Source organism: Colobus angolensis, unplaced genomic scaffold (assembly GCF_000951035.1).
Source record: "Colobus angolensis palliatus isolate OR3802 unplaced genomic scaffold, Cang.pa_1.0 Scaffold396, whole genome shotgun sequence".
In the NCBI taxonomy this organism is placed as follows: Eukaryota; Metazoa; Chordata; class Mammalia; order Primates; family Cercopithecidae; genus Colobus; species Colobus angolensis.
Window position 1 is genome coordinate 634,285 of NW_012117332.1, and position 12,510 is coordinate 646,794.

Below are 12,510 nucleotides of genomic sequence, written 5' to 3' on the forward strand. Positions count from 1 at the left end.
AAATTCAGATTTTCATTCTTGGGATTCTTAGACATGCTGTTTTGGGTTTGCATATATTACATATACAAGTAGTATGATTTTTCTTTTATAAACAAGCGGTTACATTTTACGTTGCCCTGATCTCCCTGATATCCGTGTTGGTTCTGCGACCAGACATGAGCAAGCGTTTTCCTTTCCCTGGAGTTGCCTGTCCTTATTCAAGCGCTCACAGATTTCCTGTGCTCATGAGTCTGTTTCCGTCCCGAGTGATCCCTCTCTGGAAAACCGGACCCAGCTTTCTTGTTCATTTATGCAACTCAGAAAGAAACTGTAATGCCTACAAAAGAAAGCAAACAATTAGTTTGTTTGCTAGTGCAGAGATTAGGCTCACCTGCGATCTTCTTTTTGTTCATAACAATAAAAAATGTGTGTGTGTTTGAACACCTAATAGTGATTTCTGTTACGCACAAAATAATTAGCTTTGACTTTAAATTTTGAACATTGCAGCATTAAGATCATTTATTTATTTATTTATTGTTGAGACAGAGTCTCACTCTGTTGCTCAGGCTAGAGTGCAGTGGCATGATTTCAGCCTACTCCAACCTATGCCTCCCAGGTTCAAGCGATTCTCCTGCCTCAGCCTCCCGAGTAGCTGGGATTACAGGCATGTGCCATCACACCTGGCTAATTTTTGATTTTTTAGCAGAGATGTGGTTTCACCATTTTGGCCAGGTGGGTCTCAAACTCCTGACCTCAGGTGATCTGCCCGCCTCAGCCTTCTAAAGTGCTGGGATTACAGGGATGAGCCACCATACCCAGCCTAGATCTTTTAAATATGTGCTTCTAAGCTATAATTACAAAGAAGCATTTTATGACATTAATCCTTAGATATATTTTCAGAACATCACATCAAAAACTATATAGGTCCACACTTAGACATTATGAGAAAGTAGATACTGGCAAGAGAAGCCAAAACTTTCTTTTGTCTAACCTAAATGACCTTGCCTACTAAAAAATAAGAGGCTTGTTTTGTAAAAATACATTATTTTCTCAATAATATCTATTTATCGTTTAGCCTTCTAGCCGTCAGCATCTGCATAGAGCTATGTAATAAGCTATATAGGTATTCTTTTTTTTTTTTTTTTTTTCTTGAGACGGAGTCTTGCTCTGTCACCAGTCTGGAGTGCAGTGGCACAATCTCAGCTCACGGCAACCTCTGCCTCCCGGGTTCAAGCGATTCTCCCGCCTCAGACTCGTGAGTAGATGGTACTACAGGCGGCGCCACCACACCCAGCTAAGTTTTGTATTTTTAGTAGAGACGGGGTTTCACCATGTTGACCAGGATGGTCTTGATCTCTTGACCTCATGATCCACCCACCTTGGCCTCCTAAAGTGCTGGGATTACAGGCTTGAGCCACTGCACCTGGACCTATATAGGTGTTCTTTATCCAAACTTCTCCAAGTTCAAGGAAACAAATAGATTAAATTTCATTCAATTTTATTATTTTGCACTTAGGTGAAAAAGGAGTCGGGAATCTAATAGATTTTGATAGTGAGGGAAACGGTATACCATAATGTTGATAGTGCTTCTTACAGATTATGTTTATTTTCTTCTTTAGACTGTCTTTATTTTCCATATATTTTAAATGAACATGTGTAAACCTTTGTAATTGGCTGGAGTAGGAGGTGATATTTCAGAAATAGGCCAAATAGCCTCATGAAAATGAATGAGACTGTTAAGTAAGTAAGGAGAAAGTCTTGTGTAAACTAGTAGATCTGAAAGAAGGACCCTGCTGTGATCTCACTCCCCAAATGCCAAGCTAGCACTGCTGCAAGTGTAGTCCACATCTTGGCACAACAAGCCCACATTTGAATTAGCATAAAATAAAAATATTTTATAAACATTTTGGCTCAAATAGGGGTTGGTGCAAAACGGTTGTGTCAAATGAAGTCATTTTTATTATTGCTTGACAAGATGGTCTCATTGCAGCCTTTCCACAGGCCAACATATTCACACAACACTCTAGCCTTTGAATAAAAATACATAAACACTCTACCCTTTAAATAAAAATTGAAATGGTTGGATTCCATGGAGAGACAGATAGAAAGTTAGGTCATTCTCTTTGCCATCCAAGTCTTGATTGGTTCCATAATACAACTGGGTCTTGTGTATGCAGGACTCGCCTGGGTTTCTAATATGTTGATGATGTAGGAAGCATTTTATAGTTCTCATTTATGTGTTCTGAACAAAGTTTAAATTTCTTGGTTTCTGAAAAGGTACGATTATTAAGTAAGAATTTATAGCTTGGTACTCTCCATTTTAAGAAATATTATCATTCCTTGCAATTTTAAATGTATTAACATAAGGTTACTTCAGAGATTTATGACTAAAAGTAAATTTGTTGCCAAAATTAAAGTCAGCAATCATAAAAGTGAAAGAGGTATTGTTTGTTTAAAACACATATGCACCCTGACACTGAAATCAACTTTAGAATAAAGAAGTGTTTGCAAATGTAGATCAAACAAGTCCTAATACCATCTCATTTACACACATTTTAATTACACACTTGAAATGGGAAGAGTTCCCTTATCCACCTCGCAGAGCCTGTGATGGGGTGTGGCCTGCTTCTTCGGTGCCCCACTGCTCAGACCTCTTGGGGGAGCATGCAGATGGGCAGGTTGTGGGGCTCCAACCCTGCAGCAGTATCTGGAGGTGAATGTTGACAGCTGAAGCCCCAGCGCGCATGTGTTACAGGGTGCGCTTTCCGTGTAGCGGTCCATGGGCCGCTTGTGTTCGCTCAGTTAGAGGGCTTTCTGTATCCTGAGGTTCTTGCCTTGGTATACTGGAAGAATCAGATCACACGTGGGCTTGGAGAATAAGTGCAAGGTTTTATTGCGTGGAAGTAGCTCTCAGCAGATGGGGTAGCCAGAAGGGAGATGGAGTGGGAAGGTGGTTTTCCCCTGGAGTCGGGTCTCTCAGCGGCCGGAGCTCTCCTCTCTCCGCCCCGGCCAAACCCCGCATACTTCTGCCGGTCTATGGACCGCTGGTGTACTGGCGCCTGTTGGTGTGCTCTCGACATTCTCTCAACATCCAGCTGCTTGTGTGTTCCTCTTCATGTCCAGCCGCTTGTGTCTCTGCCTGCTAGAGTCTCGGGGTTTTTATAGGCACAGCATGGGGGTGTGGTGGGCCAGGGTGGTCTTGGAGAAATGCAACGTTTGGGCGTGAAGGCAGGAGTGCCTGTCCTCACCTAGTCCGTGGGCATAGGCCCGGGGGTGGAGCCCTTACCAGGGACCTGCCCTTCTCCTTCTGGCACTTCCCTGCCCCTCTTCCGTATCACAACCCCTCTCTTTTATACGCAAAAATTTTAGTAAACCTTTAGATGAAGTGACTGACACTTTTTTACTTGTCAGTGAATTTCCGTAACGAAGAGCAGAGAGCATTTTCTCCTCCTGTTGTGAGGTGGGTGCTGGTGATCACTGCTGTGCAAGTAGATTGTTTCTCAGCTTAGACAAGCTGCTTTACCTTGATTTTTCCATCTGTGTAAAGGACAGAATATAAAGCCTGTAAAAAATTAGCATCAGTGCGCTATACATATATGAATAAAGTTTACCTCTGACTTGTAAAAATTTTCGCAACGATTTATAAAAAGTCCTTACTTGTTGCTAATTCCAATTCATTTTCATCCACCTGTAGTCTTGCTTCCTAGATCAAGATGTTTTCAAAGTTATTTAAATGGGTAAGAATTATTTCAACTTGAAGAAAAAAATACATACAGCTATATTAAATTATATTGTACTTCTGAATAAAGTCATAGGCAGTTAGATCTTTTCCAGTCTTTTATTATAAAACTTTTTAAACATGCAGAATAATTGAATAAATTTTACCTCAAACACCCGCATACCACCCAAATTCTGTAATTAATGTCTACAATTGCTGTGCATTTTGAATAAAAATTACTATTTAAGTAATTACTGTAGTGCTAATGGCTTACAGCTATAAACAATTTGCACAAACACAAGTTACTAAAAATTTGCATTTTATGGGATATAGATAGCAGTTCAAACTTTTAAAATATTTTTATCTTAAGTATTTACCTGACCCTCTACAACCTGCTTTTATGCCCACCTCCCGCCATATAGGCTCAAGCAGCTTCACGAGAAACACTCTAGCGGCGACGGTGCCATTTTCAACCAGTGTCCAGCAGTCAGGATTATAGCAGTGGTGGCTGAAAATAGCAAGGGAGAGATCACCTCTGACTTCCCAGGGTGGCATTGTTCGTTCAACATATATTCTATTGAGTACCTGCCATGGTCACTGTTCTGGTTGCTACAGATGACAGTGTATGGTCCCACTGAGGTCCCACTTTGATAAAAGTATGTGAAACACAACTATAGCCAGAACATATTGACTGATAACCTGAACACAACTATAGCCAGAGCATATTGACTGATAAGCTAATTGGTAGGAGCTAGGCCAGAGTATCTTAAGGCTCTTACCACCCACAAAAAAGACCCCTTGCTCTTGGGAGACAGGGTTAATCAAGAGACCTAAGTCCAACCTCTTTCCAGGACTCAGTAAAAGCCATGTATAAAGTGGCAAGAGGTTTTCCTGCTACAGCTAATCCCACCGATGCTCCAGAAGGGTCCTACTGGTAATCCAGAGGACGTGAAGATCGCTAGGGGTGAGCGTTGAAATTCCTCAGAATTTAACATCATATACCTGCATCCTTCTTTGTGTGTGGAGGTGGCAGGGGACAGTGAGCACAGACTGAATAATAACAAAACTACTTTTAGAAATAAATGTAATTGCCAAATGTTAAGCACTTGTTACATGCTGGAAACTTTTGAAGACTTTTTATAGATTTTAAAGGTAAGAAACTGGCTGAGATAGTTGTCAGATCTTGCTGAACCTGTGCTATTGGCTGTATCAGGTAAAGAAGCAAAGAGTGTGTTTGGGGAAAATATGTAGTCAGGTCTCCAGTGCCCTCTGTCCCTTGTCTTCTGAATGAATTCATCTTCATTCCAGCTCTCAGTTCTCAGCTAATACAGAGACCTGGGGAGGGTGAGGAGCCTCTGGCAGGGTACATAGGTTACAGACAGAGCTGGAAGAATTGCCCACTGCTGCCCAGTCCTTTCTTTCCCATCTGTCCATCTTCTACTAGCATTTTGTATCCTATGTGACACAAATCTGGAAGGATCAGATGTCATTTAAACTTTGAGATCTTATTTAAGGGAAGTGTGCTTGTTACAACATCACCATTGATGTCAGATTTTTCACAACCCTTTCATTGGACTTGTGACAGGGTGCTCCGTTTACTTGGCCCGCATTGCTCAACTGCTTGCGGGAGGGAGCGCATGAGTGAGCGGGTGTGGGATCCGGCTGGCTGCTGCTCTGTGCAGTGGCAGGAGCAAGCTCCATTTACTCAGCGTGCTGCGCTCAACCCCTTGCGGGAAGGAGCATGCACGTGAGAGAGCAAGACCAGCTGCTCTGGTCACCGGCAGGAGCAGTCTTCGTGCAGGTGTTGCTGTGGTACACAGGTGGGGGTGCCTGTGCCCCTGAAGCCCCAGAGGGTGGGTTACAGTGCTGTCTTAGCTCTGCCGTCTGTGGACAGCCATGTGTTATCAGCTCAGTTGGCCCTTTGCCTCATCACGTGGAGCGGCTGCCCTCCGCCAGCGAGGGCAAAGAGCCAGTGTAACAACCTTTTCTGGGTACCCGCACTCAGTGGGTCCTGAGCTCTTGTCTGGAGTCCAAGAAGAATGAGGTGGTGTGGACACTTGAAGGATGGTGAAGGCAGGTGTACTAGTCTGTTCTCATGCTGCTGATAAAAACATACTGGAGACCGGGTATTGATAAAGAAAAAGAGGTTTAATGGTCTCACAGATCCACATGGCTGGGGAGGTCTCACAGTCATGGTGGAAAGCGAAAGGCACGTCTTCCATGGCAGCAGGGAAGAGAGAGAATGAGAGCCAAGTGAAAGGGATTTCCCCTTTTAAAGCCAACAGCTCTTGTGAGACGTGTTCACTACCATGAGAACAGGAGGCGGAACCGCCCCGTGATTCAGTTGTCTCCCGCTGGGTCCCTCCCACAACACGTGGGAGTTATGGGAGCTCCAGTTCAAGAGGAGATTTGAAAGGGGACACAGCCACACTGCACCAATGGAGGATTTTATTTAGCTGTGGAAATGGCTCTCAGCAGAGAGGGGAGCTCGCTGTGGAGGGGACAGGACAAACAGGTAGTCTTCCCTCGACGTCCGGCCGGCTCTTCCCTGAAGTCAAGCTGCCTCTCCTCCGAAGTCCAGCCGCTCTCTGAAGTCAAGTCTCCTCTCTCCAGTCAAACCACTTTTCTCTCCTCTACTGACTGAGACTGGGGTCTTTATAGGCAGAGGATGGGGTACAGGACAGGCCATCGATAGTTCTGAAAAAGGCAACATTTGATGGGCAAAAAGGCATTATTCAGAAAGAACCATTCAGGAGAGAGTGGACAAATAGGAGTAGAGGTTGTCACCTTGGGCCATGAGTTTCAGGCTTTTTGGTTTGAAGGTGAGGCTTCACCAGGGACCTGCCCCTGTCTGCCTCCTGCCTCTGTCACCATCAGTAGACCATGTTTGTTCATATGCAGGAGAGTAGCATCTAGCAGTAGCGTCTTTTTGTGTTTCAGTTGTCTAAAGTGTTAGTGGTGCCTGAATCCGTTTGTTAGTAAGGCCTTACTTAACAGAAAGCAATGGTGAGGTTGTAGCTGTCTCATAAAGTGACAGTGGTCCAGAAAAACCAGGCCTCTGCTGAGAGCTCTCTATCTTAACAACATCGTTCCTGTCTTCATAGCACAGGGGAAGGCATTGTGTAACTATATGCAGAGGATATTTACCTGGAGAGTTTCCTAGAAAATCTGTTCTATTAGAATCTTTGTCAAGTGACTGTTAGGTAATAAGGCCAGCAATTGAATTTCTACTCACTTTGGGAATCTAATTCCATATTATTACTTAGGAGCCTAAGGTGTTCTTTCTTGGAAGGCAAATATGTCTGTGGCCTGCTTGCTGAATGTGTTATAATACTCGTCGATTTTTTATTTTGACTTTTTATATTGATTAGTGAGGTATTGTTATTGTTTTCCATTGTGGGAAAAAATCTTCTAGCCTTCTATGGGGCTATTTAATACAATCTCTTTGAAAAATACGCCAAGAAATACAAATGAAAATAACTAAATAAATAGTCTCTCCTTTATCTGTATTTAGAAGAACGTGGTTTCTGTGTTGTTTCTAACAAACCAAACTTTAAGGAAGGCAGTTCAAGGGCCTTGATTAATGAAGAGAAAAGAACATCTTTTTATTTATAGGAAAAGAAAAGCTCGTAACAGTTTCCTACATCTTTGAAACATCAAATGTTTAGATTAAGCAAAAAACCATTTTCCTGATCTGGCTGCGGAAAACTCTGTATAACAAATTCAACTTGCTATTTCTTTTTTTCTCTTTTTTCATCCTGTATGGTAAACTTTTCAGTGTATTATTTAAAATAATTTAGAAAAATGTAGAAAATCAGTTGCCTGTTTTATCTGGCTGGGTCTTGCTTGATTGGAATGACATCCCAGGAGCTGCTGTGTCCCCAAAGAGGAACCTGTAGCGCCCGTTTTAAAGTGTTCTTTAATGAAAGACACCTATATCACCCTTATTTCCAGTGTGAATCAAGTTTTCATTCACAGATAATTTAGAAACATGAGACTGGGTGCATTCTTAGATCACATTTTCAGTTTGATTTAAACCACATAATATTGAGCATATGATGTTAAATCAGGAAAGCAGTTATTGGCAAGGATATGTATGGAGAGAGGATGAAAATGCGTAGAGAATGAAGTTGCATATTCATATAAAATGGGTTAGGTATAGTGCCTGTGGACGTGGATTATGAGGACTCTGAAACTTCATGTAAGTGCTGCTTAAGTTCTAATGGGTAGCAATTAACCACATTAAGAAGGAAGCTTGTACTCCACCCTTTAGTCATGCTCGTTGATGTGAAGTGTCATTATACCACTGCGGACCGTGAAGTGACCCATTGTACTTGAGAAAGTCATGGTGCTAGTCTTAAGAGCAAAAGTACTAGGAAAATAGTGTAAGAAAGTTCTTACACTACAGAACTTCTCACCCTTAGTGAATAGGTTAGCTATTCACTTTACACTTACCAAGTCCATGAGATTCCTTGAGCTTTCTCTGTCCACCCCAGCCCAGTCTGCCCTTCCTCTTTCTCTACCCCGCTCCCCAACTGTCTCTTCGTTCACTGGTGTCTCCCACTTTTTTGTGACTTCCATGAAAGTCTGGAAAATCTCAAAATAGGAACTAAACTGACTGTTTAATTTTAATAACAAGACTGTGCGGCCGAGACGGGTGGATCACGAGGTCAGGAGATCGAGACCATCCAGAGCTACACGGTGAAACCCCGTCTCTACTAAAAAAATACAAAAAACTAGCCAGGCGAGATGGCGGGCACCTGTAGTCCCAGCTACTCGGGAGGCTGAGGCAGGAGAATGGCGTCAACCCGGGAGGCGGAGCTTGCAGTGAGCCGAGATCACGCCACTGCACTCCAGCCTGGGTGACAGAGCTAGACTCCGTCTCCAAAAAAAAAAAGACTGTGCATGGGAAATAGATGTAAATATCTCTTATTAGATGTGACATCATCTAAATTTAGTGATGATTTTGCTTATACAAGGTATATATCTTCAATATTCAGTGCTTCATATTTACACTCATGCACTCTGGAGAGGGCAAAACATGTTTGCAATCGAGGCAGTCTTTTGCACACACACCATATGTAAATCACTCTGTCTCTCTTGCTCTGTCTCTTTCCTATACACACACAAGCTGAAAGTCCAATCTCTGTTTTTAAATGCATGCTAAAGTCTGTTTGGCTTTATCCTACTTATTAACACCTTTATTGCAGGCAATAATTTACTAAAATTACATGTTTTGTCTTTTCAGAGCTCTGGTGGAGAAGCCTGGGGGCTCTGCTGCGTCCCTTTGTGGGCCACTTGAATGCCCAAGCCCAAGCTCCAGGTTCCCAGGCTCATCCTCAGGGGACTCTCTAGTACAAGCATGTTAATCTTGCCTTTGTATCCAAGGACACAAAACAACACCTTTTCTAAGCTAAATGTTCCCAAAAGCAAAGAAACACATTTTATTTTCAGCCCCGTTCACTTCCTGCCGGAAGACATCTCTTCTGCTTCTCCTGTGGGAAGGAATTAGAGCAGTAATGCCACAAAGATTCTCCTTATCCTTTTTCTCAGGTAAAGAAGAAAGTTGGATCCTCTCTGTGAGTGTTGGGTCATTTGTATTTTTAGTATCTGTTATTTCAGTTTTCTACCTGTTGACTTCAGTAAAGCTGGGATAATTGATGGCTTTGCAGTGCTGATTTGTTCTCCCCTAGACTCTGATTGTCTGATGACCCAGGGCATCAACGGTAAGACCAGGCACCATGGACTGGATACTGTAGGAAATGGGTCAGATCTCATGTAAGCATAAGCTGTTTAACACTGACTTGCTGGTGAAATAAGTTGAATACAGGCTGGGGACTTTGTTCCATGTGCTCCTATGCCTTATCGAAGGTGAAGAATATTCAAAAGCCATTGTTCTCTTGGGATCAAATTACCAGAGGATTTTTGACTTGTTAGAGTTGCTTCAGAAACTATGCTACATATGCCCCAAACAGCTAAATTTGGGGTATAGTTAAGTAAAAGTCTCCTTTTCCTTTTAGAAGAGAAAAACAATTGGACTTCTTCTACTAGGGCTGGTTATGTACAGGTGCAGTTTACAGAAGCCGAATTATGTAAAGGCAAAATTGAGAAATCCTTTAAGAAATTGTTTTTACGTTGTTGGCCTAAGCCTCATATGGAAATTATTAGTAGAGTTCTCAAAGAAAGGGATGAAATTACTCCATAGGATAGCTTCCCTAAGTACCTCTCAGGGTTATGTAAAATACTTGAGATCACTTTTACCGTTTTTTCTCATAGAGAGAATGGTTGGGCTCTTGCTATAGAGAGAAAAGTGAGGGAGACCTCCGAGGAGCAGCCAGGACTTCGTTAGCTGTCTCATGTCGGCCTCTCTCGGGGAAGCTTCTGGAAGGCAGGACCTGGATCCTATCCCTCTTTATCTTTACAGATGCCCAGTAAATACCTGAACTGGCTCTCCCTGCCCATCATTTCTTCATAAAATTATAAAAATGAAATCTGTATATATGAAATGTGTTCCATTTCTTTTACTATTAAAAGATGCTTTCTTTAGCTAGCACAAGACATTGCCCCCAGAATATGATCTTACCACACTTAGGTTGAGTTGTGCTGGATTTACTTGATATCAGCAAAACGTCTGCAAGCACCTTTCTTTCTGGTTCAGTGCAGACCATAAAGGAAAGGAAGTAATGTCTATATGTTCTCACACAGTGGCCAGTTTCCTGATTTTCTCTAGATTCTACTATTATTAGACCTTATTCCTAGCTTTATTTTTACTTTTGATTTACTTATTTTGAGGTAGGTCTCACTCTGTCACCCGTACTGGAGTGCAGTGGCATGATTTTGGCTCACTGAAGCCTTGATCTCCCAGGCTCAAGTGATCCTCCCACCTCAGCCTCCTGAGTAGCTGGGACTACAGGCATGTACCACCATACCCAGCTGATTTTTTTTTTTTCTTTTTAGTAGAGATAAGGCCTCCCTATGTTCCCAGGCTGGTCTTGAACTCCTGAGCTCAAATGATCTGTCCATCTCGGCCTCCCAAAGGGCTGGATTATAGGTATGAGCCACCATGCCCAGCCTTATTCGTATTTTTAAAGGAAGAATATCTAAGCAGATAGAAAAATGGAAAGGAAGAAGGGTAAACTGGACTTATTTTACAAAACAGTATTTAAAAATCACTAATCTAGCATTAGCTTGTAAGACCAAGTACCCATGGGAGTACTTGATGATATCGACATCAGCTCATTCAGAAACCTTTTTGTGTGATCATCACTCTATTTCCTCTCAGTTTTCAAGGATCTCATTGGTTAGAGGATTCTTCTAGAGAGCCAGAGTTCCAAGGAAGGCTCTGTTGTTATGGAAAACCTTCCCACTTTCCTATGCCTTCCCTTCTCCCCTCTCTATCCTGTCTCTCAGTCTGTACCCATCACCAACACATGCACGTTAGAAGCAGGTCATCTTGTAATAATAGGACTTTATTTTTAATATAGTATATTTTATTATATTAATATACAGAATTTTACTTAAAGATTCTTATGTAGTTATTTGACAGTGGCTCTGGGAAAATCTGTGCACACAGTGCAGTAAGAAGAAAAGAAAAGCCTTCTGCAGTCCCATTTTCTGTCCCTTTGAGTGTGATTTCATTTCCTCCCTGGTCGCACATCACCCACGTGCTCAGACGACATATCCCTGTTCTCGGGTCCGTCCTCCAGCTTCTGACTCACAAAGCAGAGCAATAACTTGTGGGTGCTTGTGCCGGAGGGTACAGGTTGCATTCCGGGGAGGTGACTCGGCTGGCCTCCTGTCTCTCGGGCCATTCTGTCACCAAGTCCACAGGATATAGATACCCATTCAAGGTAGTGGAGCTGTGCCTACTTCGTCTCACCAGAAAAAGGCAGAGATGAGGATGTCAAGGGCTGCATAGTTTCATGTGTTTTTTCTTACAGTGTGTCCTTTAGTCAAGAATTACTTGCTGGTTTTGTCTGGGTCTGAAATTTCAAGTTTGAAAATAAAATACAAAGATCTATCACTAGAACTTATTTTAAACCCTGGAAGGTTGTCCTTTTCTATTCCCGTAGTGCTTTATCATTTGCATCTTCGTATTTGATTCTCCCAACACATATTTAACCATGGTTAGGAGAGCACGCATTGTTTTTTGTCATTTTCGTAGGAAAAGGCTGACATTGAAAGCAGAAACCCTTGTCTGATGTCTTCTCTTGGTATCAGGCAGTGGGTTTCAGCCCTCTTCTGCCAGTTCCTCAGGGCAGTGGCTTACCATGATACTGTGCCATGTTTCTGGGTTGATTTTTGGCATATTTAGTCATTCTTGTGAGATTTTAAAGTCATGTTTTTTAGTGACTTCAAGTGTTGATTGTGTAGAAAACGTATTCCTCTCACTAGGAATTGCATATAAACTAGCATCTCTGCTACTGGCCTGATATCTGTAATCATACTGTGAAACCACGCCGGTGTGAGAAACTGAGTGAGAAGGAAACTGCAAAACGTCTCAGGAGCCAAATGTTGAAAGGCTGGGCCCTGTGTCCTAAACAGCCTTCCTTCACAGTAAGTAGTATTTTAATAGTTATACAATCATATAATTTGAAGAAGATATAAATTCTGTACAGGAAATACAAGTTTAACAGAAGTCATTTCATTTGATGCTTATCTTCAAAAAAACAGCTGAAGAAGCTTGAAGATGTGGCATGGGTGGTTTAGATTCCATTGCCTTTTGTCAGTGGCAGTGGAAGCCTCATTGTAGTTAAGCATCTGCCTGGGCCTTTGGGAAAACAAAGCATCATTGACTGGCTGGCTAATGAGTC

The 12,510-nt window shown here is 42.3% G+C and overlaps 1 protein-coding gene across 1 annotated transcript in view; it reads left to right on the plus strand.

Moving 5' to 3' along the window:
* The window catches only part of GMDS (GDP-mannose 4,6-dehydratase), a 529,055-nt gene that overhangs the window by 205,459 nt on the left and 311,086 nt on the right, over positions 1-12,510 (plus strand). The window lies entirely within an intron of this gene.